Source organism: Piliocolobus tephrosceles, chromosome 4 (genome assembly GCF_002776525.5).
Source record: "Piliocolobus tephrosceles isolate RC106 chromosome 4, ASM277652v3, whole genome shotgun sequence".
NCBI classification, from domain to species: domain Eukaryota; kingdom Metazoa; phylum Chordata; class Mammalia; order Primates; family Cercopithecidae; genus Piliocolobus; species Piliocolobus tephrosceles.
Genome location: NC_045437.1, coordinates 168,161,398 through 168,183,774, shown reverse-complemented (window position 1 = coordinate 168,183,774; position 22,377 = coordinate 168,161,398). Strand labels below are relative to the sequence as shown.

Genomic DNA, 22,377 nt, shown 5'->3' with positions numbered 1-22,377 from the left:
TATATTATTTATAGATTTATATTAAATATATATTATTTATAGATTTAACTTCATACATCATTTGATAATGCTTACAGAGACACATATCCTATATTATAACAGGGTACTTATTTCAATCCAAAATATTTAGATGGTGAATAGAATATAGTTCATTACCATTATTTACTTTTTCACACATTTATGAAGCTAAAGAAATTTCTAGAAACATAGACAATAGCTGGGTAGATGGATGGATAGATGAATGAATAGATGTTCATAGTACTTGGCACCCTTCCAAAGTGTTTTGTCTTAGCTTAAAGGAAAAGAAAAAAATACAGATAGAGGCAGATTTTAATTTTTAAAGAAATAGTTGGAAATAAATGAATATGAAGGAAGTTTACATCAAAGATATTTGACACTATCTAAATACAAAAGGCAGGGCTAATTAAGCAACATTCTTTAATATAGAAGACTACTCCCTCCTACTCATTACTGTTTTTTTCATCTGTGTTCTGGTTTTTGATTTCTAGTATAACTAAGGAATTAAATTTCTAGTTGAATTTAATTTTAATCCAAACAGCCCCCTGTGGCTAAATAGTTACAGTATTGACCAGGTAACCTATATTCTGCCCCAAAGCAAACTACCCAAACAACATGGAATATTCTGTCTAGAAAGGGCCCACTCTACGTCTAGAAAGATGTCCAGGCCTGGTTTCTTGCTTCCTCTCCAGCATTAGATCACTTTTTTAACCTGTTATTTTCTTCTCTTGGCATTATTCTTTAATGAAAAACAGTGAATTATGTATATAAATTTATAGCAGCTTAAACGGAAGGAGAAGTTATTTATAATGTGTGACCATGCTTCCTGAAATGATTTCTAACCTTTACATTTGGAGAACAAGCTAAGAGATGGCATTTGCAAAGGTTTCCTAGGATGTTACTAACATTAACTACTTAAGATTTGCTCTGTGCCCTATTAATAAAAAGTGACTTTTCTCTTATTTGCAGCAAGGAAAAATTGGTCTTACTTGCAATATAAATCAAAAAGCTGGTCTCAAATCTGTGTCTTGTGATCTCACCTCTCAAAAATAAACAGTCCCTCACACTGAGTCTTTCTTCTGACACCGGGAGGTTGAACCAGCCACACATGGCCTCCTGTTCTCATATGCTGCTTGGGTTAATACCAAGGTTCAGTAGTTGCTGCCACAGAAGCTAAAAAGGAGAAAGACATAACCATTTGATTCTCTGCTCCTAAATCTGCTTTTCCACCATGGCATCTTCTTTCTTGCCACCCTACCCACTGTTACCCAGCCCACAGAGTCACCAGAAAACTTGTCTGGAATGTGAGAGAACTGAAGAACATAAATGGTAGATGGGCAGGTTCAATCCTATAGAGAGCTGTGCATTCTTCATTCACCTGTTGTTTGGTATTTGGAAGGCAATATGCAACATAACTGTTCCTTGCACAGACTATGGAGTCAGACAGAAGTGGCCTCAGATCTCAGCTTAAATAGATACTATGACCTTTGGCAAGTTATTGAACTTGAAGCTCAATGTGTCTATGTTTTCTCAACAGTAAAATGGAGATATTAAAAGCTGCTTCAGAGAATAATTATTAGGACAATTTAAATAATACATATGAATTTGTTACCCTGTCTGTGGCATAAAGTCTCCAAATGACAGCTATAATAATTTTTAAAAGGACAAAATAAGTGTAGGTATAACTCAATAACAATGATCTTAGGAAGTGTTCATTACCCAGCTGTACATCCCTGCTGAAATCCCTATGTTGAATTCTGCTCTTTATTAAGATTGCAAGCCAATTATGGGGGCATTTAATATGTCAGTTGTTTAATTTTGAAAAATGAATGTTACCTTTGTAAAACCATCTGGTCAAGAATTTACATTACATTACACTTAACACAGAGACCTCCATTGTACTTAGAATGTCTTCATCAAGTTGATTAAAAAGATGTAAGGCTTAGGGAAATTTACATCTAATGTTCAATTACCAGATTTTTTCTTTTTACAAATAGGAACTCTATGTGTTTAAGGCTTACAACATGATGTCTTGATATATAATGTATACATTATGAAATTATTGTCATAATCAAGCTGATTAATGTATCTATCAACTCAGATACCATTTTCTTTTCTTCTCTCTTTTTCTGTGTGGTAACAACACTTAAGGTTTATCCTCTCAGAAAATTTTAAATATACAATACACTATTGTTAACCATAACCACCATCTTGTATATTAGAGCTACATAACTCACTCATCTTGTGTAACTGTAGAATCACCATTAGCAAAAAGACAAAGATAAGTGCTGGTAACGATGTGGAGGAAAGAAAAACTTATACGCTGTTGATGGAAATGTAAATTGGTATAGCCATTATGGAAAACAGCCTGGAGAGTTCCCCAAAAGTAAAAAATAGAAATAACATATGATCCGGCAATCCCTCCTCTGGGTATATATATATATATGTAAAGGAAATAAAATCTTCATTTCAAAGAGATATCTGCACCCCCATGTTCATGGCAACATTATTCACAATAGCCAAGTTATGAAAACAACCTGAATGTTCATTGACAGAGGAATGGTAATAAACACACACACACACACAATATTATTTATCCTTCGAAAAGAATGAATTTCTGCCATTTGCAGTAATATGGATGTATCTTGAGGACATAACACTAAGTAAAATAAGGCAGACACAGAAAAACAAATACTTTATGATCTCACAAGTACTGCTAAAGCAAAATCCCACACCAAAAGAGAGGGAAAGGAAGGCAGCTATGGAGGCAGTTAGGGTAGATCCTCAGTAGAATTCTTTCCAACAAAGAGCAGCCTGAAAAACCAACCTGCAAGCACAGATAAGGAAGCAAAGTCTACCATAAAAAGACCTTTGTTCAGTCAGTATGATATTGACTGTGAGTTTGTCATAAACATCTCTTACTCTTTTGAGATATGTTCCACCAATACCTCGCCTATTGATAGTTTTTAGCATGAAGAGGTGTTGAATTTTATTGAAGACCTTTTCTGCATCTATTGAGATAATCATGAGGTTTTTGTCATTGGTAATGTTTATGTGATGGATTACATTTATTGATTTGTGTATGCTGAACCAGCCTTGCATCCCAAGGATGAAGCTGACTTGATCGTGGTGGGTAAGCTTTTTATGTCTGCTGGATTTGGTTTGCCAGTATTTTATTGAGGATTTTCGCATCAATGTTCATCAGGGATATTGGCCTGAATTTTCCTTTTATTGTTGTTGTTGTGTCTTTGCCAGGTTTTGGTATCAGGATTATACTGGCCTCATAAAATGATTAGGGAGGATCCCCTCTTTTTCTCTTGTTTGGAATAATTTCAGAAGGAATGGTACCAAGTCTTCTTTATACCTCTAGTAGAATTCGGCTGTGAATCCGTCTGATCCGAGGCTTTTTTTGGTTGGTAGGCTATTAATTACTGCCACGATTTCAGAAGCATTCCCTTTGAAAACTGGCACAAGACAAGGATGCCCTCTTTCACCACTCCCATTCAAGGTAGTATTGGAAGTTCTGGCCACAGCAATCAGGCAAGAGAAAGAAATAACCGATATTCAAATAGGAAGAGAGAGAGTCAAATTATCTCTGTTTGCACATCACATGATTGTATATTTAGAAAATCCTATCGTTTCAGCACAAAATCTCCACAAGCTGATGAGCAGCTTCAGCAATGTCTCAGGATAAAAAATCAATGTGCAAAAATCACAAGCATTCCTATAAACCAATAATAGACAAAACAGAGAGCCAAATCATGAGTGAACTCCCATTCACAATTCCTTCAAAGAGAATAAAATACCTGGGGATACAACTTACAAGGGATGTGAAGGACCTCTTCAAGGAGAACTACAAACCACTGCTCAAGAAAATAAGAAAGCACAAAAACAAATGGAAAAACATTCCATGCTCATGGATAGGAAGAATCAGTGTCATGAAAATGGCCATATGGCCCAAAGTAATTTATAGATTAAATGCTATCCCCATCAAGCTACCACTGACTTCCTTCACAGAATTAGAAAAATCTACTTTAAATTTCATATGGAACCAAAGAAGAGCCTGTATAGCCAAGAGAATCCTAAGCAAAAAGAATAAAGCTGGAGGCATCACACTACCTGACTTCAAACTATACAACAAGGCTACAGTAACCAAAACAGCATGGTACTGGTACCAAAACAGATACATAGACCAATGGAACAGAACAGAGGCTTCAGAAATAACACCACACATCTATAACCATCTGGTCTTTGACTAACCCGACAAAAACAAGCAATGGGGGAAAGGATTCCCTATTTAATAAACTGTGTTGGGAAAACAGGCTAGCCATATGCAGAAAACTGAAACTGGATCCCTTCCTTACATCAAGGTGGGCTAAAGACTTACATGTAAGACCTAAAACTATAAAAACCCTAGAATAAAACCTAGGCAATACCATTCAGGACATAGGCATGGGCAGAGACTTCATGAATAAAACACCAAAAGCAATGGCAACAAAAGCAAACATTTGACAAATGGGATCTAATTAAACTAAAGAACTTCTAAACAGCAAAAGAAACTATCATCAGAGTGAACAGGCAACCTACAGAATCGAAGAAAATTTTTGTAATCTACCCATCTGACAAAGGGCTAATATCCAGAATCTACAAAGAATTTAAATTTACAAGAAAAAAAACAAACAAATAACCCCATCAGAAAGTGGGCGAAGGATATGAACAGACACTTCTCAAAAGAAGACATTTATGTGGCCAGCAAACACATGAAAAAAAACTCATAATCACTGGTCATTAGAGAAATGCAAATCAAAACCACAATGAGAGTCCATCTCATACCAGTTAGAACAACGATCACTAAAAGTCAGGAAACAACGGATGCTAGAGAAGATGTGGAGAAAAAGGAACACTTTTACACTGTTGATGGTAGTGTAAATTAGTTCAACCATTGTGAAAGACAGTATGGTGACTCCTCAAGGATCTAGAACTAGAAATACCATTTGACCCAGCACTCCCATTACTGGGTATATATCCAAAGGATTACAAACCATTCTATTACAAAGACACATGCACACGTATGTTTACTGCAACACTGTTCACAATAGCAAAGACTTGGAACCAACCCAAATGCCCATCAGTGATAGACTGGATTAGGAAAATGTGGCACATATACACCATGGATACTATGGAGCCATATAAAAAGGATGAGTTCATGTCCTTTGCAGGACATGGATGAAACTGGAAACTATCATTCTCAGCAAACTAACACAGGAACAGAAAACCAAATACCGCATGTTCTCACTCATAAGTCGAGTTGAACAGTGAGAACATATGGACACAGGGAAGGGAACATCACACACCGGGGCCTGACAGGGGGTGGGTACTAGGGGAAGGATAGCATTAGGAGAAATGCCTAATGTAGATGATGGGTTGATGGGTGCAGTGAACTATCACGGCACGTGTATACCTATGTAACAAACTTGCATGTTCTGCATATGTATCCCAGAACTTAAAGTATAACAATAATAATAATAATAATACCTTTGTCTTTTCTACAACCAGTGAGTTCTGTCCATACACAGTGGGCTTCAGTGAGCACATTCTTCTCCTTTTTGGGCATACTCAGATAAGGGAACTTACACAGGGGACTTCCTTAAGACATGCTTGCAGCTGCACAGATCAGAGGATTTACACAAACCAAACATGTCCACAGTGGTAAATTCCATCTGCTGATACATGTGTAGTAAGGGAAATAAAACAATGGAGTAACTCAGGATAAGGACCCACATGCTCACTAGAGGGGCAGGGTGAAGCTGTTGTAAATTTCTGCTTTATGCAAATAAAACACCCAGTCCTAACTGGTTTTTCCACCTTATGCAAATGAAACACTCCACCCCATTCACTTTTGCATAAAAGTCTTTGTACTCAACTGTGAAATGTCGACCTTCCTTGGGCCCCTCCCCACAGTGGAGAGCTTTTCTCTCTCGCTTATTAAACTTTCACTCAAACTCACCCTCGGTGACCATGCCCCTTATTCTTCTTGGTCGTGAGACAAAGAACTTTGGGTAATACCTCAGACAAGAAGACTACTTCACTAATATCTCCCCAACTTCACTAATTCTTTGTACCACTACTTCTAGGATTTCCCTTACTGATGAAGCATTGGCATGTATCAGTCATTAATCTGTCATTCCTTCTTTTTTTGAAATCAATGTCCAAGTCTTATAAATTTCACAACATTGATATGTTAAATATCTATTTCCATACCTACTGCCTTACTACAGATTCTTAATATCTTGTACTAATGATATTCTCATAGTTTCCTAAGAGGCCTTGCTCTGTCTCCATTTATAAGCTCTCTAAATTTCTCAAGTGATCTTTTTATAATGCAACCTGATCATACCACTCCTTTTTCTGGAGGTCTGCAGTGATTTCCATTGTTTAGATTATAAAGCTAAACCTTGAACCATGGTATACAAAACTATTCGTGTTCTGTCCCTGGCTTTCTTTCCAGTCTCAGGTCTACTTCCTGTGCTTTGTTTACTCACACTATTTTTTAGCCTTGCAAAACTGCCTAAAGAAAGATACCCCAACACCACTTGCTACTTTTGGATACACAGCAACAGAAACCCACTGAAAGCGCTCTAATGTGTATTTTGAATTGAATGCTCATCCTGATCATAGAATAGTGTAGACGGCCAAGCTGAAAATGGAAGACAATTGTGACAAAGGTATTAATAGGTCATAGAATCTGATATTGGAAGTACAATTCATGCCGTGAAGAGTAAACTCCGAATTAGAAAGTCTTTATGAAGTTGGCAAATTTATACATGGTCTCTAATTTCTGTCTGAGTCTGCTACATTTTTTTTTTTTTTTAATTTTGTTGACATGATTTCTCTATTCAGCTCATCTTGCACATGGAACAACATGATCACCATCCAGAGTATACAATGTCCTCTCGACTCCAGGGCCAACTGATGATTCTACGTCATTGAGTTAACAAAAAATCTAGCCCATTTCCTCACTACCTGGCAAAACTTTAACTCTGTAGTCAAACCACGTGTTGATTGTCTCACATCTTTGTTTCTCCACTTAATTACCAATATCTTCCTTTATACACAAAAATACGTGAGCATTATTTCTCTGTGTGTGGTAGGGGCAGGGGGTGGTGAGGTAGTGGGGAATTTAGCAGTTTAAGCTAGAAGTGACAGGTGGGTAGGACAGGCATGTGACTAAAATCCAGTACATACACAAAGCCCCTGTGCTTTCATCTGAAATATGCTCTTCTCCTCCTTGTCTGCTGGTGATAACCATCCACTTTTCACAACACTGTACGTTTCCAGAGAACAAGGATTTTGTCATGCTCGTTACTATATCTCTAGCCTGGAAAATATCATGCAATCTTTAAAGAGTTGTTGAATTAATGAACAAATACATTCTTTTTATTTTCCTATAAGGTCATCCCTACCCAAAAATGGCCACTCCTTCCTTTATACCCCATTAGAACACCCTTTATGCATACATTTATTAGAAACCAAAATACTGATGTACTTATTTGAGTCCATCACTTTACTAGACTGTGAGCTCCTTGAGGAAACACCTTGAGAAAATATGATGTACTAATTTCTAACGTTTCTAATCCAATGTAGATGGTGAAAAAAAAAAAAAATGCCTGTTGAATCAATGACTGAGTAAATGGGCAACATTAACAAGCCCTTCACATTCACAGTGTCTTTTTGTTCCTCTTTTTAAAGAGCACTATTGTATGTAAGGTTTCAGGAAGCAGAAACAAGTAAAGCAGCACAAATTTTGTCACTGTGAAGAACACGCCTTACCCTGCAAGCAAAAGTATTTTTCAGTGCATTCCCGTTCCTTTCTCTGCTGGCCGTCCACTGGAGAAACTGGTGTTCAACACACCCTGTCTCTGAAGAACACCAGAGAACTTTGGTAAAGATCCTGATATAAGACTTTGACTGATTTGTTCCAAAGACACAATTATAAAACAAGTCTCCATGGAATATACTACTTGGCTCTGTTTTAATAACCTTTAATCACAACACATATAATTCTTTTGCTTGGAGATCACCTAAAGACTATGCCCAAAACAATCAGGTATATTGTACTTTCATCTCCTTAATGAACTTTGCTATACTTTGTCTTTTCTAGTAAATTACAAATGAGTCACAGTTTGGAAATAATTCTAAAAGAAAGCACTTTCCAAGCATGGAAGTGGTAAATATAAACTTCAGTGTATGACCATCTGTCAGAGTTAATTCCCGTCAGGGATTTCTTCCTTAATTATTTGTTTCTATAGCCAATGTAAAGCAAAATTCAAAGAGTGAACTTTGAATAGTAGCAAATTCTTTATATATTTACCAATTTGTTTCTAACACTAATTAATTTTCTTCAATATATAAATAATTATATATATTTTTTTTCTCTATGAAACAAACAAGAAAGTGAAATTTTCTAAGTTCCATTCTCTGGAAGTAACCCTAATGAATATTAATTTTTTTTTCAATAACTTGCTTTTAATAGCATATAGGGTTGCTTATCATTTTTAGGTTTGTCTAATTTTATTAGGGTTGCCTCAAAGTTTTAAATAAATTTGGTTGAGTAAAACAGGCATCACTAATTTGCTTATGTTGATGCAGGGTCATTTTAAACATGCAATATAGACAAGTATTCTCTACGATAACTTTGAATAATTACAATGACAGCATTTTTTGCCCTCCTCTGCTCTGTCATATGACAGTGAAGTGGCTAATTGCTCTGCAACATAGCCTATTACAGCCACAGTTAATTAACTGCAATAATTATCTATGGGACTTTTTTGTACAATTAGAAAGTTTCAAATATAACAAATAAAATTTGCTTCCCCTTTTGAGGTGTGCAGCTGTATTATATTCAGCAAACATACATTGTTATTTATGGCAAGTACACTCAATTATGATTATCCTCTAGTACCATGAAAGTGAGATAGGAATCCACTTGGGGACAAGTTACTAAAAGTTTTCTTTGAAACAATAGTCACACTCAATATGTTTTTCTTTTGAAGGCGGTGGATACGGCTGGGCATGGTGGCTCACGTCTATAGTACCAGCACTTTGGGAGGCCAAGGCAGGCAGATCATGAGGTCGAGAGATCAAGACCATCCTGGCCAACATGGTGAAACCTCGTCTCTACTAAAAATACAAAAATTAGCTGGGTGTGATGGTGGGTGCCTGTAATCCCAGCTACTCGGGAGGCTGAGGCGGGAGAATTGCTTGAATCCAGGAGGTGGAGGTTGCAGTGAGCAGAGATTGCCCCACTGTACTCCATCCAGGCGACAGAGTAAGACTCTGTCTCAAAAAAGAAAAAGAAAAAAAAAGTAGTGGATACTTATAATCATTATAAAACTCAGGGTGTAAACAAAAAACAGCCTGGAGCAGGCAGAAGGATAATTCAGCTGCTCCTTTTTCATTTTAAATGAATCCTAGAGAGAATCAGTGTAGTTAAAGCTGTGCCCCACAATTGCCTACAGCAACTCCGTGCCCCCTACTCCTCCCTATGCCCCAACACAAAGCTGAAATACCCTCACTTCACCAGGCTCTTGGGCTCTTTCTAATTTGTTAAGTGTTGGATGAAAGAAAAAAAAAGCTTCAAGAGAGATAATTAAGTAAGGTCTTAGGAAAAAGAGTCATCACAATGGAATGAGACAGTTTGTCTCACTTTTTTGGATAGAATAATAAACTCAATGAGTAGGAAAACCTGTTTCTGGCTAAAAGGATAGAGATGTGAATGACAGCAATAGAACAGGCGAGAACTATGGGGTGAGAAAATCTAATGACGCAATTTTTAGAGAAGATATTGTCCTCTCAGAACCCCAACACCCAGCTACCCACTAGTTTACTGAATTTAGTGAAGAAAAGTTATTTAAAATGGGGAGAAAAGGCAAGATACTGGAACCTTACTTGGAGATCACCTAAAGAATATAATAGGCCCAAAACAATCAGATATATTGTACTTTCATCTCCTTAATGAACTTTGCTATTCCAATAAATTACAAATGAGACACAGTTTGGAAATAATTCTAGAAGAAAGTTAATGATTTCTTTTCAGGTAAACATATCTTACGTACTTTTTAATCTCATGCTGTTTGAAGAGCAAACATTTACTAATAAATGTTACATTAAAAATTAGCCAAAAATTAGAAACTAAGCAGTTTACTAAATTATATGGATAGTCTTTTTCCCTAACCGTAAGAATTTTTTAAAAAACATCTTTTAGCATTAGCCTATAGATAATCCTTGGGAGGATATAGGTTGAATTATGCTATAGATTAAAAGTATTAGAATCATAGGATCAATGTAAAGTATTAGGCATAGGAAGATATACAAATGGCCAACAAACACATGAAAAAATTTTCAGTGTCATTAGACATTAGAAAAATGCAAATCAAAACCACAGAATTTCCCATACTAGGATAGCTATAATAAAAATAAAACATTTTTAATAGAAAATAACAAGTGTTGATGATGATGTAGAGAAATTAGAACTGTAACACATTGCTAATGGGAATGTAAAATGATTTAGCCACTGTAGAAAACAGTTTGATTGTTCCTTAATAAGTTAAATGGAGAATTACCATATGACCTAGGAATTCCATTCCTAGATATACCCAAAAGAATAAAAAACAAATGTCTAAACAAATACTTATCCGCAAATGTTCAGAGCAGGACTGTTCACAATAGCCAAAAAGAAAGAAAAACTGAAAATTTCATCAACTAATGAATGAATAAACAAAATGTGGTAACAGCAAAAAATGGAATATGTTCAGTCATAAAAAGAATAAAGTACTAGTATATGCTACTGATACGGGAGGTAGAAAGAAATTATTTAGGCAGATTGTGAGGGCAAAAGAGTCCTCAGCAAAGCTTCCCTTCTAACAAAAAGCAGCCCCCAAAAGCATTTCTATTCTAACGAAGAGCAGCCTGAAAAATGGAGCTGCAAATATAAATAAGCAAGCTAGAAGCTTGCATGGGGTAATCCTGGCAGCTGCACCAATAGAAAAGGGCTATCTCAGGGTGAGGCATATCCAACATGGAGGCTACATCTTTCCTTTGTGTCGCCATGTGTACAGGAACAAAGAAATGGGCAACATGGCAAAGCTCAGGCAGGGAACCTCCTGCATAATAAAAGATGAGGGTGGAGACTACCAGAGATTTGCACCCGAGGCAAATAACACACCTGGTGATCTAACCAGTTTTTCATGCCCTATGTAAATCAGACACTGCCTCCTCACCAGCTCATCAGTAAGACCCCCTGCATTTCACCAAGGATTCAGCAACCCATTTTTCTGAGTCCCCTCTCTGCAGCAGAGAGCTATTCTCTTTCTTTCACCTATTAAACTTCCAGTCTCAACCTCACTCTTTATGTGTCCACATCCTTGTTCTCCATGGCCGTGAAACAACAAACCTCAGGTGTTACCCCAGACAATGAAGCCATTTCAGTACCACATGAATGAATCTGAAAACATGATACTAGTTAAATAAGTTAGACACAGAAAGTCACATATTGCATGACTTTGTCTATATGAAACATCCAAATAGGTGAATCTATGTAGATAATAATCAGGTGAGTGGTGGCAGGGGCTGGGTGGAGAAGAAAATAAGGAATAGCTGCCTGGGTTCCAGGGTTTCCTTTATGGTTGATGAAAATATTCTGAAGCCAGACAGAGGTGATAGCTGCACAACACTGAATTTACTATATGCCACTGAATCGCATACTTTAAAATGGTTAAAATGAGAAATGTTATGTTATATGTATTTTATTACCCAAGAAAAGTATTAGAAAAAGGAATAGAATTGAGGAAAATAGTTGCCTTCAAATGAAAGTCAATGTCTCAAAAAAACAAAACAAACAAACAAACAAAAGCCTTGATTTTGATTTTGTAGTCCATAGCACTTGCTAAGAACATGCCACTTAGGAAGCTTACTGGGCTTTATGCTTTCATAAAGCCCAGCGCCACACTTCTCACTGGTACCTTTTCAACCTCCAGACCGAGTGCTTGAATCAGTGCAAGTCATGTCAGTTTTGTGGCACTTGACAGAGTAGTTTCTTTTTTTTTGATGTATGTTATAAAAAATGGACTTTGTTAGAAACTTATTTTTATTTTAATGTATTCCTTAAAAAATGGTGCTTTGTGTTATCAACAAGTATCATCTCCTTAAGCTACTTTACCAGAAGATTGAAAATGATGATCCCCATAAGTCTCTGCTCATGACTCCTGTTCTTCCTCTTTCAGAGACTAAATGTTATAATGAAGGTTTTTAGTTATGTTTTTTTGTTGTTGTTTTAGTCAATGATCTCATGTATGAGGCTTAATGTCAACCTTAGCCCCTTGACATGTTCAGTAATTATCTTAAAATAACACTCACTGTGGGCCGGGCGCGGTGGCTCACGTCTGTAATCCCAGCACTTTGGGAGGCCGAGGCAGGCGGATCACGAGGTCCGGAGATCGAGACCACCCTGGCTATCATAGTGAAACCCCGTCTCTACTGAAAATACAAAAAAACTAGCCGGGCGCGGTGGCGGGCGCCTGTAGTCCCAGCTACTCAGGAGGCTGAGGCAGGAGAATCGCTTGAACCCAGGAGGCGGAGCTTGCAGTGAGCCAAGATCACGCCACTGCACTCGGTGACGCTGCAGTGACACTCACTGCACTAGGTGACAGAGTGAGACTTCGTCTCAAAACAGAAACAAAGAACACTCATTGTAAAATTGTCTATCAACTTTAAAAGGAAAACAAAGCATTTTATTGATATTTGTGGATATATTGGCCATATGAAATAATTTGTTTACTCATGGTAGACCACACTACCTTGCAGTCCCAAGCTGCCATGATGCTTGTATTTAGAACTTGAGATGAACTGTTAGTTTGAGAAGCAGAGGTTACTAGTCACCAAAAATTCACAGTGAAAGAAACCAAATGCAGAGCTCTCACCATCTACATGCCAATCTGAGTGTCTGTACAGCAGGTTAAAGTTTAACCATTCACAGAAGTTTAGGCAAAAGGAAGAAAGTAAAAGGAAAAATAATTTTCCTGCTGCCCCACAAAACAGAATCTAACTATCAAAAACAATACAATTCAGATGGTTCACACTGCACAGGAAAAAAAATGGCATTTACAATATGACCTCTATGTGAATGTAGTGAGACAGAGTAAAGAAAAACAAAGAGCTGACCATTACAGTACAAAAATTAAGGTTCAGAAGAGGAGTTAAGTTTTGGCTGGAAGGATTTGAGAAAGTGGGAATAGACTTCGGCTTTATAGTATGGTTAAGAACAGACTTTGTGAAGTGTCAGACATCATATGCCAAAACCCAGGTGTCAGAATGAAAGCAGTATGTAAGGCCAATACTAAAGAGTCAAATCTGACTGAACTCAGGAGGCCGTGTTGGGATATAGTAAAAGATAATAAAGTGAGAAATGCAAGCTGGGCCAGAGAATAAAGTTCCTTAGATGCCTAGGAGGAGTTTGGATTTATACAAAGGAAAATGGGAAAACAGTGATTTTCTTTGAGCTTGTCTGCTGCTGAAATTCTCAGACTAGGAAGATGGCTTGGTTTTAGTATGCTGTATGAAGAGAAAAAAATCTAGTAAGGAAACCATCTGGAAGTTGTTAGAGTGAGTTAACTATGCAATGATGAAGAGCAAAAATGGGGAAGGGATGTGGAAGTAGAGAAGGTACAGATTCAAGAGCCATGTCAAACAAACAGTAGGATGTTCTCACAGAACAGGTAGAAGGCAGAGAAGGCAGCTGAGGTGGCTAGCCTGGATTTCTGAGAGGAAGCAATGGGGAGGGTAGGAAAGTGAGGTTAATTTTGTTGATGTTAGGCTTGAGGCAATATTAGGTCATCTAATTAGATGACACATTAGGAAAAAAATACTACCTTTACCACTAAATTCAGCGTATTTCAAATGTAAAACAAGATAATATATATGAGCATATTTTCCCAGTTATATAAATGTAGGGTATGTAAAAAAGATATCTTGTTATTTCCTTTAAGAATAATTATAACATGAGAAGGCTGATATTTGAGGAGGCCCAAGGCTGGATAGAATAGTGCATATCTCCTTGATGGAACTAAAACCTCAAGCATGCATTAATTTACTTGGTAATGTGGTTAGATCAAGAGCAATAGGATAATAATGTTCAGAGAAAGTTCAAGAAAGAACTAATGCTGGAATTTCAACAGGGGATTTAGATTTGCATACCTGAGTAAAGGTTGTGTTTTCTTTGTCACAGAAGTTGAATTTCACTGGCATCAAATTCAATATTTAGACATAATGGGCAATTCAACATACTGCCACTTTTTAACTGTTACTGCTGTAACACACAGAAACATGAAGACATACACACAGAAGCAAAATAAAAAAGAATTAGATGGCCAGTGGTGTTATGGTGTGGAAATCAATGGTTTTACCATATTTTCAATCACCCTTATGAAACTAAAATAATGGTTTTATTAAGAGATTTGTCTGTTTGCTGGTTGTTTATGTGAATTGACCAGCCAGGATGCTATGAGATTTGTTTCTTTGCAATTCAATAGTATCTGATTAGAGAAAATTACTCTGTTGATTTGCCTAGTGAAAGGGTAAAGGACACTGATTGTCCTTAGCTTTGATAAGTAAATTAAAACAGCTAAATTCTATAGAGACTGAAATGATGCCTTGAGTGAATTAATGGCTAAGACAATCAATAGGCTATAACTTTCCTGTTGGTAACAAGATTTAATTTAAAGCTTATGGCTGTTAGAATTCTGTTAGAATTCCTCTAACAGATTTTTTTTTCCTGAAAAAAAGTTTGTTTCAGATTTGTCTTTTCTCATTATTTAACACTCAGAAACCAATATAGTTGTGCTTATTCTGATTATTACAGTTTTTAAAGTACCTGATCAAGTCACAGAAATGAGATCTTTGGAATGTTACCCAGAAATTGTACCCACATTCTGTTCGTAATACATTCAGTAATGAGCATGTATTACCTTTAGGACAGCAATAAAAATAAGTACCATTATTGACATGGCAATATAATGGTATCACAATTCAAAAATACAGTAACATTTAAATAAATTAAGTCTTCTATAGCAAGATAAAGAAATAAAATGCTGATGTAAATACATAAGAAAGAAAACTATAGGGACATTTTATATGCTAAGTAAAATACCATCAGGAAAATATCATAGATTGTAAAACATTTGATTTTTGTGTAAACTCTTAACAAATTTCTCAATTTTTCTTGCCCCAGACAGAATTTGTTTTCTTTTTTTTCCTCACCCAATACTATGTATGTGTGTGTATCGCCTCAAAAACCTTACTGAAAGATTTCTGTTCCTCAATCAGCTCAGCATTCTGCTCCATTTAGCAGCTCTAAGGATTTGCAGAGGGCAAATCATGTCAAGCCAGAGCTAAATATCATCATCGACAAAGTGTGAATCAGCAGTTAATGACCTTCTGTAGAAAATGTGCTTTTTTGAAACGTTAAACCCTATTCCTAATTGTATATATTTACTAAACATCTTAAATGCTCAAAGATCCAATGCTTATCTTTTTCAGCTTAGGATTTTTGCTCATTCTTAAATCATATGAAGCAGAGGTCTTTTTGTTTTTGTTACTCATAATAACGAAATAGAATGCCAGCCCCTTGAAGTCAGGGAATTTGTCTCACTTGTTCCATTATAAACCCAGCACTTCAAAAGTGCCTAGTGCATTAGCAATCATTATTATTATTAATAGTTACATGGAGATGCTTATATAAAGATACAAATAATTGTTGAATATGACAAAGCTAAAAGTTATGTCTTTCACCTGGGAACATATCCTGATTTACTGTATTTGACTAATGTTGGATTTTATGCCTGAGTCTACATAGGCTGGATCACATTAAAAAAAAAAAATTATCAGAGAGTACTAGCTAATAACTAAAAATGAAAAAAGAAAACAATATAAAGCAGTCAACAACATACATAAACATTTATTTAAAAACAGTCCACCTCTGGATCTTGATCTCATCTCCAAAGATATAGAGGGATATCTTGACCTCGTAATAGAAAAGTTGTACTGAACACTTGTTAAACATGACAAGAAAGATTTTATTCAAGACAAGTGCAATAGGAGTCAAGGCTATGGCAGTAGGGTAGAGGGCTTGTCTGAAACAAAAGGCAGGAAGACTTTTAAATGCTGGGTTGAGCTCACGGAAAAGTACTACAGGACTTTGGTATGGAGAAGTGGGGAGTTGGCTAATGTGATTAGGTCATCTGTATTTGCTAATTGGCTCCTACCCTTCCACAGAGACTAGAAGACAGTGGCCTTATCTTTCTTGATTATATTTCTTTTCTTTTTTTTTTTTTTTTTTTGAGACGGAGTCTCGCTCTGTCGCCCAGGCTGGAGTGCAGTGGCCGGATCTCGGCTCACTACAAGCTCCGCCTCCCAGGTTCACGCCATTCTCCTGCCTCAGCCTCCCTAGAAGCTGGGACTACAGGCGCCCGCCATCTCGCCCGGCTAATTTTTTTGCATTTTTAGTAGAGACGGGGTTTCACCGTGTTAGCCAGGATGGTCTCGATCTCCTGACCTCGTGATCCGCCCGCCTCGGCCTCCCAAAGTGCTGGGATTACAGGCTTGAGCCACCGTGCCCGGCCTCTTGATTATATTTCTAAGAGATGGCCTCAAGGTCTTTGAGAAATGCACTCCAGGGTTGTAAGGCTGGCAAGAGGCCAGGGGAAGATTTACATCTCAAAGAATCAGAGAAAGAATTTACAAAGGAAAATTTTCTTAGGTAAATACCCTAAGAAAAGGAAGGTCAGCAACCGAAAGTCAAAATGCCTGTCTAAAATTTAATAGAGCTGAGGGGAATATTAAAGTTCTCTTGGTAATGCACTTAGAACTAATTCAGAATCGTAAAGCTAGAGAATAGCTGCAAAATTAAGGAATGACTTATGGGTCAGAGCATGCTCCCTGGGTGTCCCCTGTACAAAAATGGCTTCCTTTCAGCTGCCTTGATTTTTTTCATTTTGCCTTATTATATTCACTGAAGTCAGATGAATAAACCATTATTTAAGCCATCAAGCAGTCTTTTAAAATCCAAATATTTTTAAGACCTATCACTCAAAAATCAGGAAAGTGACGAGGACTTCATCAACAGTATTGGGAATGAAAAACTAGTTTCCTAACGACTGACTTGGAGGTAATATAGAGAGGAGGTAACAGACTCCAAAGCCATGTTCAAATTTGGACTTCACTCCTTTTTGTCTAAATTTCCTTGTACCAGTTATTTACACACTTTTCTGTTTTCTTATCTGTAGGAAACAGACACACAAGTTTATTGGGCTGTTTAAGTAAATTAACATTATTCAGTACTTAAAAGTATAGTTACAGGGTTAGTTATTTCTATTACTGTTTCAGAAATTGAAGAATTTTTTTTAAACTTTCAAAAAATAGATAAATAGAAACTTTAAAAAAGTACTTCAAGTTGAATTCTGATTTGCTGTTTTGTATTTGCTCTCTGGAAGCAAGCCTTACTTTCCCTGTCATAAATTTTCTAAATGTGCCCAATTAAAATAAATTCTTACTGAACTAAGAAGGATAATATATCTTCTGGCATTGATATTGAATGCTTTGATTCCTTACCAAAAATTAGCCAAAAAAAAAAAAAAAAAAAAAAAAAACATGTATTGCAACAGTATTTCCCACAGAAGCCCCAAATGTAACCATGTGATCATGAAACAAAGCATATGTGTAACCAGATGAACTTTCAACAATTTATAGTTCAGAAAAAATCTGTCTTCCTGTACTGCCCTGGCTAGAAGGTAAAGTAGCAAATTCTTTGTCAGGTAAATAAATAATGTAGCACAGAAACATAATACATCATTATAAGTCATATGAATAATTATGATTAAAACTTAACATGCAAACCTATTGCAGGAAATAAGGAAAAGAGATTTTGTAATCAAAAGTTGCAGTAACAGTCTTTTAAATTGTATAGATGGCATATATACCACAATATGCAGATAATAATTGAATATTTTGTTCCTGAAATTATGTGTGAGAGTTTAATGCTACCTTGCTTGCAAACAGCATTTTATATTGAGAAAGTCAATATTCGTATTTGACTTTGACTTAGAAATAAGAGATATTTTGTTTCTTCCCTGGAATATTAGCAAAGTTAACAAGAGTATTATCAGAGAACTGTGTTTTATTTGTTTTATTTAAACTTATTTTGCTAAGTGATATATAAATACAAATAACTTTTCATTTTAATTATAGATGTGATTTTTGTTTCATTTTCCAAAAAATAGTATTAATTTTCATAAGGTCCATGGAGAAACACTTCTTTTTCTGTATCAGAAACATTTGAAATTTATCATTATATATCAGCAATAGTTCTAACTTTTGGCTTAGAGAACCTGATTGAGCCTTGTGAATAATGATAATTATAATAATAATAGCGAATGTTTGTATAGCTCACTATGGTGTTAAAAAAAATTCACTTAAATTAAAGGTTGAATTGAGCAATGAACAATTCATGAGTTAGGCAGCCCCCAGTATCACAGCAGGTTCAAAGAGACTCCAGGGATGCCTCATGGTCAGAACAAATTTATAGACCAAAAAAAAGGGAGTGGGGGGAGTCATATTGTAGAATTTTCTCCTTAGCTCAGCTGAAAATGGGATCCTTGTCACATGCCCATGAAATATTAGACTTGCAGACACTCTGAAGGGTGAGGAAAATGGCATTTACTGAGAAAAAAGGGGGATAAAAGGGAAACGGACCCTCAGCAAAGTGAGTCCTGCTAGTGTAGGCTTCCTGCCTCACAGACTGAATTCCAGGTTCCACTCTGGGACAGGAGAGGCCAGGCTCCTCCTTCCTGCAAATTCCCGAACGTCCCAAAACTCCACCCTGTTCTCCCAGTGCACAAGCTGGAGTTTCCCTAGGGACCCTTCCACACTTGGCTGTCTCAGTGACATACAGAAATCAAAAGTGAGGTATAGAAACAACTGGATTGGTTACAGCTCACCGTTGGCCTTACCTGAACACAGAATGAACACTCAGCAGTGAATGAGTGGTTGAAGTATGGCTCGTGGGATTGGCCAAGACTCAGCTAGTGTTACAGGTACATACTCTTAAGTTAGGTTTTCAATCTTGTCTATCTATTAAGTTAGGTTGCAGTTCATCCACAAGGACTCAAATATAGAAGTAGAATCCTTTTCAGGCCATAGTTTGCTTTAACAATGGTTTTGAAAAGTATGTTGATACCCATTACCATATATACACCAGCCTACAGTACTGCGAAATTGGTATTCTTAGATCCCTAATTTCGTTGACAAAGAAACTGAGATTCTAAGTGTAAATGACTTCCCTAAGATCATGGTAATAGTAACTAACTTCAGTAAAAGATTAGAACCTATATCTTAAATATTTTATATTTTCTGAAGGAAAAAATGTTAAAGTTAGATGTCTAACACAAGATTTTGAAAATCCTGAAAATTATCATGCTCTCAAACACCTAAATATAACACAGAAACTATTAAAGATGTCCATTTTTAAATATAGGTGGAGAAAAAAGGAAAAATCTCAAGAGGCTAGAAACAAAGCAGGCATGGAAATCACTGAATACAGCAACACCTGGAAACATTTGGTGATTTGTGGCAACAAAGAGCTTTTATTATAAAAAGCTAATGGAGAGTCTGAACACAGAAAACCCTTAAAGCCTGTGCCTCTGAAGAGATTCACCATTAGTGAAAACATAAGCTAGAAAAATAACAACGCACTGCCAAAAGAAATAGCAACAAAATGTGTTAACCTCTAATTCGGTCATGGGTACAGTGGTATATTCCCCTCTGAGAACTTTACCCTAAAGTCAGGCCACATGCAGGAATGACATTTAAATGGATTTAAATGGTTACTACTCACATGGTTTAAAAGTCTTAATTAATTAATTTAAACCAGCTTTCCTGGATTTGATAAGCACCCAGGTACCTGGGGAAAGCCCACCTTCTCGTTGTAGGCATCATTGAATTACCACGTGGAACATCCCAATAAAACCATCAGATACAGTGAGTAAAATAACAGAAATAGAACTTCCAACTCTACGGATATTGTAATTATCAGACACAAGCTATAACATTCAGCATGTTTAATGTTTTTAAGGATGTAAATGAAAAAAAAAAACAAACAACATGAGAAATTAATAAGAAATCACCAAAAGTGAATTAGAATATGAGAGGATAAAAACCTACAGAAACAAAAATACATACAATAGACGAATTAAAAAACAGAACAGTAACCAATGAGAACCTGAGTGAACAAGAAAATAGATTACAGAAAATTACTGGAAAGTCATATAGGGAGGGATGCAGGGAGAAAGAGAGAAAGAAATAAAGGGAGAGAATGAAAGAGAAAGTAAAAGACATGAAGGACTCTGAGAAGTCTAACACACATATAACTGGAGTTTCAAAAGAACAGAAAAATAGAATGAGGGATAGATAATTCAAAGACATAACTGTTGAGATTTTCCCAGGATTAATAAAAAAAAATAAGTCTCCAAAATCAGAAAGCAGTTAATTCCATTCAGCGTAAATAAAATGAAACCAACAGTACCTTCCAAATTTTGAGGAAAATAAAATTGGACATACAATTGCATACAAGGTGAAACAATCTTTTAAAAAGAATACGGATTGCACGAATTTAACCAACAGGCTAACAACTGAGGAATGTATTTGAAAGAGAAGGAAGGTTATGCCAGAAAGAAGGTCTGAGACCAAAAACATGGGAAAAATAGAAAACGGCAAATACGAGCAGTAATCGAAATAAATATTTATACACTGCATAAAATAAAATTTATATTCTCAGCAGTACTAGCCTAACTAACGCTCCCACTGAAAACTATTGAAAATGCCAGAAGAAAAATATATTTTATGGACTTTAAAAAGACATCAGTGAACTCTGAAGGATCTCTGAGGTCAAAAAAAATATGAGAAAGGGGAATTTAGACTCTTAGGCAGGAGTCTATAAGCGATGGGACAAATCAAAACCATGGCCTGGGATTTTATGGCTCTGGAGCCAAGAATGGTTATTATATTTTTAAAGAATTATGAGAAAAATTTAAAAATAGCAACAGAAATAATGTGGCCTGGAAGTACATGACTAGAAACCACTAAAATATTTATTATATAGCCCTTCACAGAAAAAGATTGCAACTCCCTGATCTATAGAGTTCAGAACTTAAGTGGAGCCCTATATTCATCATTTCACTTAAGGAAAGTTGCCAAGTTTAATACTTGTGAGGGGAAACATCCATAGCATACTCAAATTCTAGAATCTTTTAGGAGAAACCCCCCAAATCCAAAGATAACGACCTCAGAGTAAGGGAGTCCTAAACACGCAGAAACATATCCAGTGAGTAGCAAGGAAAATGATCTGCCTTGAAAATAGTCACAGACTAAAGGGAGAAAAAATTTCCCCTAAGGATTTGCAACATTACATTGGCTCTCAAGTAAGTTTGCATCCTGAATTCTGAGAAATGTAAAAAACCTGAAGTTGAGAATTAAGCGTGAAATGGCCCTGGCTGGAAAAGAGTATTTTCAAATGCCTGGAAGAAGCAAATATAAATCTCTTCTGAAGGGTCCCACTTTCAATTCAAACATCAGAGAATACTCACTGATAAATGTTCAAGAAAAATGATGGCTTTTTTTTTGTTATTGTACTTTAAGTTCTAGGGTACATGTGCACAACGTGCAGGTTTGTTACATAGGTATACATGTGCCATGTTGGTTTGCTGCACCCATCAACTTGTCATTTACATTAGGTATTTTTCCTAATGCTATCCCTCCCGCAGCTCAGGCTTAATGAAGCATCTGACTCACAGAGACTTAAAATACTAGAATTATCAAACAATATAAAATAAGTATATTTACTTTTTTTTTTTTTTTTGAGATGGAATCTCACTTTTGGTGCCCAGGATGGAGGGCAATGGTGCCATTTCAGCTTACTGCAACCTCCACCTCCCGGGTTCAAGCAAGTCTCCTGCCTCAGCCTCCCAAGTTGTTGAGATTACAGGCATGCACTACCACCCCTGGCTAGAAACAGAGTTTCTCCATGTTGGTCAGGCTGGTCTCGAACTCCGTACCTCAGGTGATCCACCCACCTTGGCATCCCAAATTGCTGGGATTACAGGTGTGAGCCACCGCGCCCAGCCACTATGTTTAAATATATAAAAGTATGAAATATATTATACAAAGCAAGAAGGTATAAAAGATGGCCCACCATAATGGTAATTAAACCCTGGAAGGCATATCAGAGACAAGTCTCTGCTCTGAACTCCATCCTAC

At 36.5% G+C, this 22,377-nt stretch overlaps 1 pseudogene; it reads right to left on the bottom strand.

Moving 5' to 3' along the window:
• LOC111530830 overlaps positions 1–22,377 on the bottom strand; it is a 132,094-nt pseudogene that overhangs the window by 831 nt on the left and 108,886 nt on the right.